General features: G+C 47.3%; 1 protein-coding gene across 8 annotated transcripts in view; it reads left to right on the top strand.

Annotated features, from left to right (window-relative positions):
- The window catches only part of ATP2B4 (ATPase plasma membrane Ca2+ transporting 4), a 234218-nt gene that overhangs the window by 75714 nt on the left and 145400 nt on the right, over positions 1 to 13104 (top strand). Inside the window, exon 1 of one of the 8 annotated variants that reach the window (XM_053250133.1) lies at positions 10 to 156. The exons of the other annotated variants lie outside the window; for them this stretch is intronic. The gene's annotated coding sequence lies outside the window, so the exon portion shown is untranslated. Of the gene's footprint in view, positions 1 to 9; positions 157 to 13104 lie in introns of those variants that run through there. 8 annotated transcript variants of the gene reach the window in all.

Here is a 13104-nt window from a genome sequence, read left to right as displayed (position 1 = left end):
ATGTCCCATCTGGTGGGACGCCCCTCCTATTGCAGAGAAGTGTGCCGTTTGGAGGAAGTGCTTCAAACTGCCTGGGTGGGGTATGTCAGCACATGAAACCAGCAATATGTGGGGAGCAGTGTCATACTCAGCCTATTGACTGGCAAAAATGCATTGGTGAGCTAGTCTGTCTTTTAAATCTCAGTTACTGAAGTGAAGTACATGTCAACTGTGGGAGAACAAGGGCAGGGCGTGGGGAGAGGAGCACAGACAGTGAGCTCAGGCAAGGATCCAGGAAATAAGTGTATGGTGAATGATTGTGTCTATCTGTCTAGCGGCAGCCTCTTTCATACATATCGCTGTGCATGCTATCTCATGTCTGGTGGGGAGGGACCAGCAATCTCTGTGAATGACTTTCCAGCTGAATGACCAGATTTATGTAGATAAATACCTGTGCATGTGATTATGGGATGCCGAGAAGTAGGATATACTGTGTGTGTGTGTGTCTGTCTGTCTGTCTGTCCAGCTCAATCAGATTTGGGTGCTGGGGACAAATAATGAATTCATTGACCTGTGCAACAGAAGGCTTGCCCACTCCCTGGCGGGGGGGGGGTTAGAGCGTGCATGCGTGTTGCTTGTTTTCCTTCTTTGCCAGATACACATTGAGATGTGAGTATGTAACATTTGAGCTACAAAGCCTGTCAGCACTTATGCAAATTTGGAAGCCATATCTACATAAGTATACTCTGCCTCATTAGTGCTGCATATGGGTGTGACAGATGATCACGTTGGTAGCTTTGATAGTGCTGGGCTTCCCCCTCTGCTATGTCGTCCTGATCAGAGCAGCTGATTTGTTTGGTTTTTCACAAAGTCAGACTGGGCACACCTAGCACCAGTGCAGACATCATCTTAACATTTACTATGAAGAGACTTCATTTCATGAGAGACTGCACATGCATGCATCCTTGTGTAAACCTCAAAGGGTCTTGTGGCACCTTAAAAGCTAACGGATTCATCCTGGTATCGGCTGTGGTGAACTAGAGCCTCCTTCAACTTACGTAACCCTGTGGCTTAACATTTGTGTGTATCTGCTGCAGTCCCTGAATGTTGAACAAACTCGCACAAATGCTCCTTTTATGAACACAAAAGCCACTCATTGGTGCATTCCCCAGTGGATCGATACCATTGGGATTTAACCCCTCTCCCTCCCACATGGGTAACGCTAAGATGTATATATGCTAGTGTAGCACTAGCCTAAGAAGAACGGTAATATTAATAGTTGACACCCTTAACTCTAAAGGGCCCAGAGAGGAAAAGCAGTGGCTTGCTGGAGATGGTGTTGGCCAGAGAGCCGCTGCTACAGGGCGGAGCAGTGCACTGTTGCTTTTTCCAGCGTTCCATCATCACCAGTAAATGTTCTTAGACGGAGCAAATGTTGCACTCAAGTGTGCTTCCTATGGTAACAGCTCACCCTTCCCCGTTACTGCCTCTCAAGTTGCAGCTCGTCAGAGGAGCTTATGGCTGGCAGGGAGGTGTGTAGGAGTCAGCGCCATGTGGGAGGCTGGGAATTTTAATTTGATCTGTTTCCTAGCTGCCTTTTGTTCTTCCCTCTTTATGCTTTTGCTTTTGATGGCAGTGGAGTGTGGTGACGGGCACTTGGGAACAAACAGCCCAGGTGCTGCTGCTGCTGCTTCCCATCTGGGGGGAAAGCAATATATGCTGACTACAGCTTCTCTACCTGAACAGTGCAGAGCCTCCCCACCCCCCACCCCTCACCGCAGTTAGTGGAAAGTTAATCCAGAGGAGGAAGGACAGACCCAGGGATTGGGCCAAAGAAAGGCAGTACCTTAGCTTCGATTCTTCCGGGTGCTTTGGGGAGAACACTTTGGCTCTATGTGCATGTCCCCTGGTGATGTTTGTTTTTGTGTATGCCCTTCCTTGGGCTGCCAGTGTTTGTTTGGTTCTTTTATCTTCTGCATCAATGACTCCCCTTGTCAGCAGCTGCAGAAATCCAAGAGGTCTCCCATCACTGCAGCTCCCGGTCAGGAAGGGCTGCACTCCTGTTTCTGCCTCTCTCACGGAGCTGGTTTAAGGCTTAGAAGTCCTGCTGGAAAAAGTTGACCAGCTTCTGTTTCTCAAGGAGATTCCAAAAGGTTGCCCAGCACATGTAGTAAAACGACCGCTGGTGACGATGAGTAAATATTTGTGGAGACTCTGCCTCGTGTAACATCAGTTAATCTTCAGTCTAATGATTAATTTTTTAAAATGCATACCCTGCCTTTCAGCCCTAAACAAGGGCCTGAAAAGTGGCTTACAACCATTAAAATAAAACACAACCATGTATTATCAATTTAAGTTAATTTTTTTTAAAGCAACTGCAGCATAATACATCTGGAAAACAATGCAGAGATAAACTTGTAACAGAAGGGAAACCCATGATTATAGATTGAGTGGCATGCCCCTGAACACCAGATGCTAGGAAACACCAACGGGGGGGGGGGGCTTTTGCCCTCTTTCTCCTGCTTGTGTGCTTCCCAGACGCACCCAACTGGCTACTGCATGAAGCAGGATGCTGGACTAGATGGGCTTTTGGCCTGATCCAGCAGATCTGTTCTTATGTTCTTCAGTGCCTGGTGAAACAAAACAAGTTTTCACCAGATAGCAAAAACACCAACAGTGAGATTGCTAGGTGGGCCTTGCTGGGCAAGGAGTTCCATGACATGGTGCCACAACTAAAAAGGCCTTGACGATTGTAATTGGTTTTAAAATATGGTGCTTTTCTTCACCACTGGCATTGTGTACCTTTTGGAAGTGATGGGATACATGATACATAGCGTTCCACCAACAGGCCTAAATGGTTTTTTTTTGGGGGGGGGTACCAGAAAAAATAAGGGCGCTGGCTTACGTGGTCCTCATCAGTCCTAAGTACAAGCAACATTCAGTTATATAAAAATTATTTGCAAAAGGGGGAACAGAGAAATTTAGGGGGAGTGCCCACCCTAGCACCTTCCCCCAGCACCCTGCCCCCGCTATGGGTCTGTCCATCAATGCTGGGTGCACCAAGGCTGGTGTGCAACTTCAAAGACTGCCCCAACAGTGTAGCGACGGGGCTGCTATGCAATGACTTTAAAGTGCCTCCAAACAACAGCACAACACTCTTTTCCATTGTTTGCAATTGAAGGATCACTGCACTGCTTCCTTTAAAGTCATTGTGCAGTAGCCCTGTTGCTCTACTGTCAGCCAGGTTGGCCTTTGAAGTTGTGCAGTAGCCCTGGTGCCCTTAGCATTGATGGAAGGCTGTGCATCATGTAGCCCACTCTTCATGCACCTCAGGAGTTGTAAGTACTGTATACTGCTGACAGCAATTAATGGCAGTAGTGTTATATATCTTGACCATAGTTAGGAGGCCTTGGTTGCTCTATGGTTCGTTTTCCAATTTCTTAATTTTCTGTGAGGCAGACCACTGTTCCCATCAATGAGAGATCAAATTAGTTATCCAGGATTGAGCAGGTAGACTGGAAGTTTGGTCATCTCCTACACAGGTTTAGAAGCTAGTGCCTCTGACAGTGGGCCTCGTAGAGTTCCTCCGCAGTGTACTTATGTTTTATTTTAATTCTTTTATTGAGGGCTGGGAGTAGTTGGTGCTTATGGGTTATGCTTAGCACAATTTGCTGATATCCTATGCTGTGAGGGGCTCTGTGAAAAGTTCTGTATTTATTTGTGGTTTGGAATGCCTTAGTTCTGGTTGGCCACTATCATGCTTTTCCTCCTGAGCTGATTAAAAGGGAAGTTTCTTTAGGAAAGCAAAGGGTGGAAACAAGAGTTCTTACTTTTTCCAAAGGGCAAAGGGTGGGGTGGAAACTAAATCTTGCTCCAATGTTCAAAGGAGAAACTGGAGGATATGAGTAAGAAAGAAGAGGGCAAAGTCCTCAGAACCTCGAATAGGGATGAAGGAATTGTGGAACTGTCCTCATTGCTTTAATCTCTTAGTTAGCATCACATGCTCAGCTGCTACTTTTGCTGAGCCATTAGCTTCAGTCTGGTAAGAGCCCCCTCCCTGTCCCTTCCCTCTTCCCTTCCTTGTTGCTCTTGGGAAAAGAATCCCACAAAGTTCCCATTAAGTGCCAGTTAAGGAATGGATACCCTTCTGCAGCCTTTGAATCAATCTAGTAGAAAATAGAGGAAACTAAATTTATTTTTTTAAAATGTGCAGTAGAGTGGCTAAGAGTGTGAGCTGCAAAAACCCTGATTCAAAACTTGCCTTAGTCATAACTAAGCTAATAATCTTACTACATAGCCTAGCAAAGCTACGAGTATGTATTAGAGCCCCTGGTGGCGCAGTGGTAAAACTGCTGCCCTGTAACCAGAAGGTTACAAGTTCGATCCTGACCAGGGGCTCAAGGTTGACTCAGCCTTCCATCCTTCCGAGGTCGGTAAAATGAGTACCCAGAAATGTTGGGGGCAATATGCTAAATCATTGTAAACCGCTTAGAGAGCTCCGGCTATAGAGCGGTATATAAATGTAAGTGCTATTGCTATTGCTATTGCTATGTATTATGTGGGGGATCCATGATTGGTTCTCCTGAAATGCAGTCACATCACAAAGGATGGGGCTGTGAATGTGTTCACAGCAGCTGTTGCGGGCAGCAGTTAAATGGGGCCTCCACAACAAATGGCCCAGCGGCCAGACTCAGCCCGCAAGGACTTTTATGCTGGCCCATAGGAAGGAATGTCCTGCAGGAACAGCAGGAGCCATGGAGAACTCTTGGCCTGTCCTGTAGGGATGGGTCCGGACCGGTCCAGAGGCCATTGTAAAGGCCTCCGGATCATCCGGACCGGTCCGGATCTGGCCGGTTCAGTTCGGGTGGAGGGGGTTCCTTTAAGGGCGGGGAGGGTTTACTTACCCCTCCCGCCGCTTGTCCTCCTCCAGCGCTCGTATTTCTTATAATAATTGGGGCGCCAGGATACCTCCCTGCCTCCCCTTGTCCCTCTGCAATGCAAAAGGCTCCGGCAAGCCTTTTGCGCACGCGCACATCACGCGCGAGCTTCACGTCTCCCCGATGCACGTCGGGGAGACGTGAATGGCCTTATAGATGCTTGCTTTAAAAACACACCAGCTAGGAGTCTCAAGACTGGAGAACAATGTGGGTCCAGGGGCAGAGAATCTCATTGGGAAAGTCTCTCTCCTGAGCCCAAATCAGTCAGTCTGCAGCCCCGGCGAGCGACCCCGGTACCGTTACCGGCCCCTCCACTCCCGTCCCTTCCTCTGCCGCCGCTTCTACTTCAGCCCGGACAGCCTCGGTTCAGTTCTGTCCAAAAGCAGTGTGGAGAAACACGGGGCGGAGGGAGCCGGTTTGTTTTGGCCTCGTGGGGCAGGACGGGGAGTTTGTAGAACTCTTCAGGAGGGGGAGCTGAGCAAGCGGGAGACCCTTTCGCCCGAGGGACTAGCGGGCAGGCTGCTGCTCTCTCCTTTAAGGTGGCCCGGATGGGAAAGAATGCAATTCTGTGGTTGGTTTGGTGTTTGCGCTCGGTGAGTTCCAGAATTCCAGAGTGGGTAGCTACCTAGTACTGCCTCTGGCTGCTGCTGCACCCCGCTCTGCCCAAAGCCTCACAGTTCAGTACTCCGGACTGAGCCTCCAGGGGCCTTTTTGATTTGTATTGCTGCTGCTAAAGGAGCCTTTCTCGCAGAGTCCTGCCCTGCCTCGATCGCTCTGCAGAGACGCCTCCAGGCTTCCCAGAAGAACCTGCGTCTCTTCCCAAAGGGTAACTCGACCGCCAGAGACCACCTTAGAGACAAGAACGTCGGCTCCCTCCGCCCCGTGTTTCTCCGCACTGCTTTTGGACAGAACTGAGCCGAGGCTGTCCGGGCTGAAGTAGAAGCGGCGGCGGGGGGAGGGGCGGGAGTGGAGGGGCCGGTAATGGTACCGGGGTCGCTCGCTGGGGCTCCAGACTGACTGATTTGGGCATGCGCAAAAGGCTTGCCGGAGCCTTTTGCATTGCAGAGGGACATGGGGCAGCAGGGAGGTATCCTGCTGCCCCAATTATTATAAGAAATACGAGCGCTGGAGGGGGACAAGTGGCAGGAGGGGTAAGTAAACCCTCCCCGCCTTTAAAGGAACCCACCCCACAGTGCCGGACCGCAGCTGTGCGGTTCCGTGCACACCCCTACTGTCCTGCTGATGAGTAGCAAGTGCTCAATGCACTTGGCCACTTGAGACCCCCGTCCATCTTGCTTGTCCCACCCCTGGACCAGAGCCCACTGACACTATCCTTCATCCTTCTTTTTCCCTTGCCTTTCCTCCAGACTCCAATACTCTGTTCCTCTCTTTCATTAATACTAACTAGTGTCAAAAAGCGGGAGAAATGGTATCCCAAACGGGACAAGCATTTCCCTGCTGAATGTCGGGATGCAGGAAGTTGGCAACCTTAGTGCAGGAAGTTGGCAACCTTATCTCTTCACCCTCACCTGAGCCGCATTCCTGCTCCTCCTCCTCCATCCGTTTGCTTCCATCCCCCTCACCCCTCTTGGTCATGGCTGCAGCATTACTGGTGCCTATTGGCCAAGCTGCAGCCCCTATCCCCAGAGACCTCCCCACCCTCACCCAAGCCCCACTCCTGCTCCTCCTCACAGGAGCAGCAGCAGCGGTTGACCAGGCCCTTCCTTGCTGCAGCTATTGCCATAGCCACCCGTTTCCCTCAGGCCACTGACAGGCCCGTCCCCGTCCCTTGCCTGCCTGCCTGCGTCCCTCCTCCAGTGGCCTCGGTAGCCCCAAACAGCAGCAGTGGTTGACTGGGCCCTTCCTTGCTGCCACCACAGCTGCTCATTCCCCCCAGGTCGCTGACAGGCTCGGGCCAGTCCCTCACCCTTCCTCCTTTCTCTCTCTTCGCCTCCCTTTCTTCCCCTCCTTTTCTCTCTCTCCTTCTCTTTCTCTCTCCCTTTCTGAGTTAACAGATCTTGTTCATCTTGTTTCCTCATTTAATTCACACAATGGCAACCTCCTTCTCCTAAAGGGGCTCTTTCCTCCCTCTCTTCACAGACCCCTGCCCTCGATCGATCGATAGATTTCTCTCCTCTACAGTCAAGAATATCTTCCTACCAGTAACAGTTGCATTCCAAATGACCTTAACCATCACAGGCTTCTCCTCCCTATCTGCCTATGGAATCCCCCCTGCCCAATCACCATGATGCTTCTGCTCTCACAGGCTCCTCCTCCCTATCTGCATATGGAATCCCCACTGCCCAATCACCACTTTGCTTCTGTTCACGAACTCTCACAAGATCTGCCACACATGGGATTAGCCACGTGTGTGTGTGTGTGTGTATATGTATGTATGTGTGTGTGTGTGTGTGTGTGTGTGTGTGTGTGTGTATATATATATATATATATATATATATATATATATGTATATATATATATATATATATATATATATATATATATATATATATATATAATGTAATAATTAATGTGCTGAAAAATGACCTCAGCCCCCACATACCAAGTCATAGCTGGTTCTGGCCTACCGGGACATTTGAGATTGGCACCCCTGAGTTAAGCCCTTTACCCTCTACCATTTTCATTATCAAAATTGAACCTACCCACCTTCCATGGATATTAGTCAGCAGCCTAGATATACCAATTTGGCTATTAGGAAAGGCATTATTATAAGGCTTGAAAAGATAATGTATGTAATCACTTTATGTAAATGCTTAATTATTATATTGTTGTCATGGTAAGGGTCAAACTTCATTACTGTGCAAGGGAAAGGAAGCGAATGGAATAGGTAAGGGTCATTTTCTTCAATGTATTTCCATCACCCTAAATGGATTGTTTAAAACATTTGGTGGTTGGCCCATTCCTGAAGTGATGGAGGATAAAACCAGGAAAAGATTGACTGCTTTCTTCACAGATGATTGCTCAGTCTAGTGCTAAACCAGAAATGCCAGGAGAATTGGCAGGAATATGAGATTCACAGTTGCTTGGGAATTGCCTGGCAATCCTGACCAGTCCCCCATTTTGACTGTGTGACTTGTGCTGTCCTGGCTAAGCTCCCTGTTGCCTTTTGGACTGCTGGGAACAGCAGTCTCTTTTCATGGTATGCACAGAATTGGAGTGTGGGCAGGATTTTTCTCTATGTGCACAGAGAAAATCCCTCTTTGTGCACATAGGGAGCAACCTCTTCTCCTTTCCAAATAGTCTTAATGCTGAGAACAGTTCTGAGTGTTTTCATCTGCTCTACAGATTTCTTTGATATGGTTTTGCAGAAGTCAAAACTGAAGCAGCTGGATCTTAGGCAGGGCTTGCCAAAGTCATGTACCTTCCAGAATGTGGTAATCTTAGCATTGGGCTATCAGAGTCCTGGATCAGCATTGATTCACTGAACACCGCTTATGTAGTCTTTGGTATTTCAGATTTACTCCAGGGAAGGCAAATGACACATTATTCCCCTCTGGGTTGCGCTATATGAGTTAACAGAATAGGTTATTCTTTTTAGCTCACCTACTTTTGTTTGTTTGAAGTATTTATATTCTGCTTTTAATAACAACAAAGCAACTTACAGAAATAAAAATAACAAAAAAGGAACACTAAAACAGTTAACAAATAATGCTGATCTGTGCTGCAGAATAAAAAGGTTTCTCACTCAGTGTAGGAGGTCATACTAAGCAATGGTTTGTCTTTCTCAGCTTGCTCCACTAGACAGGGCTGGTCTCGAGGTAAGAGCTCAAATGATCCAGTCTCCTTATCCAGTTGGCAGTGAGAACCAGACCCCACCCCCTCAATTCCTTCCCTGTCTTAATGCCTACACAAGAACTCTGGTAGTCTGTTATTCTTTTCCCTTCTGTGGTCATATCGATTCTTTCTTCCTATTCCTCCTCCTCCATTCCTACTTTAAAACGTCTGCTCTCCGTTTTGCCCTTTATCAAACATTACAAAATAAACGCCTTCCTTTCCATACAGGCCACCTTTGGTCACAGTGCTTCAGCAGGTAGTTTCAGTGTGATCCGCTCCCTCCTATACATCACTGCTCTGGTCCATCCTATTGTTTAGCACTTCCTACACTGTGTGGGAGAAAAATTCTGGACTTAATCATGAATGATTCTTTCTACAAAGTGTACGGAGGTCACGCAGCCCACCCATGGATCAACCAAACAATTCATTTGTGGATTGCTTCTAATTTCATTTTCATCTAGTATCCTCCTTTCTTTTTTATATTATTCTATCCTATAATACACCTCTGCCTGGAGGCTGTGACAGTTTGTAACTTTCTGGGAGGGTCCAGCTCCCTCTCCCAGCTGGGTAAGGAGACTGGACCACCTGGCTGGTCACCTGATCTTTTACCTTGAGACCAGCTCTGTCTAGTGGAGTAAGCTGAGGGAGGCAGCCTGTTGTTTAGCATGACCTCCGTACACTGTGTAGAAAGAAACATTTCTTTCCAGCATGGGAAAGTCTTTACTTGGCATCTAAAGGTGGTCAGAGAGTAGCCAGAGAGATCTCCAGGGAATTCCACAAGTGAGAATTCAACCTTGAATCTGCACTTTGGCAGTAATCTCCCATTTAACGTTAAATTGCTTACAAGTTCAGAAGTGTGTGTTTGTGTTATGGCAAGAATTCAGTGAGCAGTCAAGTATGAGCAGGGAGGTATTCTTTTAAATGACAGGAACATTTTAACTTGCATTTGATGCAGGCATTCTTGTTAATTGTTTTCAAATGGCCTCAAGCCTTTGGGGTCTCTGCAGGTTAAATAGATCAAAATAAATAACCTAGATTAGGGACTCATTTGAATCAATCCAAAGAAGAAAATGGTTTTTCCCACCACAGCAGGTGATTGGTGCTTAAAGGCCTGGAGGCCCTGAGTGGCATACTTTAAAATAGCAGGCCAGATTGTATGCAGTGCTAGACACTTACCTTATGAAAACTGCAGGCTGGACACTTAGCTTATGAGGAAAGAAGAAAAGCTATTATCCCTTTCCTCTTGGTCCTAGTTGTGTCCTTTATCTGTTATGTTAACGGATACTTAACAATTTACTCTTGATCCAGATCTGCTTTTCCACCTCACCACCCATTCATTCATTCATTCATTCATTTATTTAATTTATACCCTGCCCAAACTTGCATCTCTGTAAGTTTTTAATTGGCAATGCTAGCCCCACCCACCTTTCCTTCCTCTCTGCCTATGCAGGAGTTTGGGGGTAACTGGTCTGACGCTTCATGAATTCCATCCAGTCTTTGCTGTCTTCTCTGTGTGCTGCTTTGATCCCACCGCTCTGAACAGTTTGGTGGTTCTTCCCTGGGGAAATGGCTTGACTGCCAAGCCAGAGATTGCTGGTTCGAATCCCCGCTGGTATGTTTCCCAGACTATGGGAAACACCTATATCAGACAGCAGCAATATAGGAAGATGTTGAAAGGCATCATCTCATACTGTGCGGAAGGAGGCGCTTTGCTTGGTGTGGAAAATAATGAAAAAACTTCTTTTTTGAAGACCCACTGAGATATGCACAACACAATGAGACATTATGAAAGCCCCTGCAGAATAAACAAAGTGTAGCAAGCAGGGTCTCAGAGGACATTTGTTTCCTGCGTTCCCACCAGCTATATCGTCTTTAGAGCACCTGACAATTCGGATCATTAAATAAGCAGATAACAAATCAATAATGTAATGTAGTCATGCTAGATGGGGATAAGCAAGAACTTTTTATTCCCTTCTGTCTTTAGCCCCTTGTTATGCTGTTATCCAAACTTCATTCTGGCCTTGAAACTTCGATCATATCATACTATTATAACATTGTGTATCACCATTATATCATACCACAGGAAGAGGCATTAATCACAATTGTTTCTGCAAATATTTAAATAGAAGGGATGCACAAAGATTCAATACTGCCACTTAAATTAGCTGAATGCGCTACTTTTTACACCAGACATGCTCAGGGGAAAGTTGAGACTTAAAATTTTTTTTTGGAAGGAACTCTTCCCACTGACCCGCAGAAACCAAATCGTGAAGGGAGTGGGTGCTGCTGCTGCTGGACTCTTCCCCGCTCGTTGTGGACATGCCGGGGTGCCAAAGATGCTTTGGGCTGCCAGGAGCCGCCTCCTGCTCCATCAGCAGATCTTGTTGGAAGTCTCACGAGAGAGGACTTTGGACTCTTGCGAGACTTCCTTCCGCTGAGATCCACAGCTAGAGCTGCTGGAGAAGGAGGAGGCTTAACCGAGGATGTGGGGGCGGGGTGGTGGTGGAGGCGATGTCAAACCTGGGATTTTGGCAGCCCTCCCTGGGATGCTGGGAATCACTAAAAAAAAATGTGGCTATCCCGGGTAAAATGGGGCAGTTGGCAGGGTATGTGTTTGTAGATCACCCCAAACTTCCATCTCTGGGTGGTTTACATTTAGTGGAAGGAAAAAGGGGTTACAGTCTAAGGCCGCCCTCCCTCTGTGTGTGTGTGTGTGTGTGTATGAGAGAGAGAGAGAGAACACACCTTTGGACTCCAAATGAATCAAATGACTCCCCCCCCCACTCCTCCCTCTTCCCTCCAAGGTCTTCAAACATCCCACTCACCTGCTTGGTTGTTCCATTTGAACAGGAAGCACCTGTGTTCTCAGCTGTGCTGCTAGTTCCCCTTCCCATTGTGATATTTTTGAGGAGGTTGGACCTCCTCTCTCTGCCTTGATTCCCTCACCTTTTGTGCTCCTACGACAGGCTGCTATTAAAATGGAAACACATTGTGGTGTGAGCAGGAAGTGCTGCCTCTCTCAAGTCTGCATGTGGGCAGTTTTAACTCTGGTTGTGAAAGTAAATGGATGGGGGGCGGGTGGGCAGGGTGCAAGCAAGTCTTAACATGCCTGCCCCTCTGTTGCCCACAGAACTGGAAAGGTTTTGGCAGCAGGATGGATGCCGTTGTGGCTAATGCACTGCCACCAGGCCACTTAAATTGGGTTTTGCTTATTTGTGGTTGCAAAGGGAAAGGATTAGGGGAGGAGGGCTCGTCCACCCTTTCATAGCTCAGGCAGCTACGCCCCTCCGCCTTCTCAATTATTCTGCCAAGATAAATTTCTGTCCAAAGTAGTAATCTCTGCTATTCAGCCTTATAAACTTCAGTGGCCTCTTCTTAAGGGGGGTAAGGGCTTCAGTGACCTCTTCTTAAGCTATGGAGGTAAGAGCATGCAGAGCAGGGAAACCATTGGGAAGCCAAGCCATCTATCCTTTCAGGCTTTATTAGAGCTTTCTCACTCTGCCTTTCATAGATGAGGCCACAGACATCCTGTGCTCTGAAAGGTATGCAAATAACGAGCTCGTGCAGCAGCACATCAGGACACCAGTTGCAGTCTGCAAGTGCTGTTTCTGGGATTCTGAGCGGGTCCTGGATTGTTCAGCACAGGGAAGCTAGACTGGAATCTTAACTCTCCGATTGTTCCTGCACACTGACTGAACAATGTGGAAGGGGGTGTCCTCTAATCTCTAGTAATGGAGATGTGCTAGGTTGCCGGCCTTTTCCCAGGTTGTATGAAGGAATGCAAGCACATTTCTCAATATTTGCCTGAGAATTTTACTCACAGAAATAGGATGTCATGTTGCTATTAGTAAGGACAGTATTACTGTCCTTGCTAATAGTAACACATACTGATGGAAGAACTAAAGAACAGTGAATGATTATGGCATTAAGGCACCTGTGGATTTCTCTCTTAGAGCAGCTATGGGAGCACCAAATGAGGAAGCACCACCAAGAAGATGCCGCCACCGTGCAGATTTAAATGCCGTGCAGATTTACAGCTCTTGCCACTGTTTTGGCACAATGTGTCTGTGTGGACTAGCAGCAATTGATACCCTGAATGTGTAGAATGTGTAGATTCAAAGTACCAGTCGCCCTGTAAAACATCTGAAAGAGTTTGTGTGTGTGTGTGTGTGTGTGTGTGTGTGTGTGTGTGTGTGTGAGAGAGAGAGAGAGAGAGAGAGAGAGAGAGAGAGAATATTAAATTGGCATAATATTTACTGCAGTTGGTACCATGCTAAAAAGTGATTGAACATTTTGGTGGGGGGGAAAGCTCATAAGAATGTAGGACTTGCATGTTAGTTCAGTGACCCAGCATTCTGTCTTTAACAGTGAAGTTATTCCCACGATCAGTAGA

The sequence above is a fragment of the Hemicordylus capensis genome, chromosome 4, assembly GCF_027244095.1.
Source record: "Hemicordylus capensis ecotype Gifberg chromosome 4, rHemCap1.1.pri, whole genome shotgun sequence".
Lineage (NCBI taxonomy): Eukaryota > Metazoa > Chordata > Lepidosauria > Squamata > Cordylidae > Hemicordylus > Hemicordylus capensis.
Note: the sequence above shows the minus strand (reverse complement) of the source record. Positions and strands in the feature narration are given on the sequence as shown.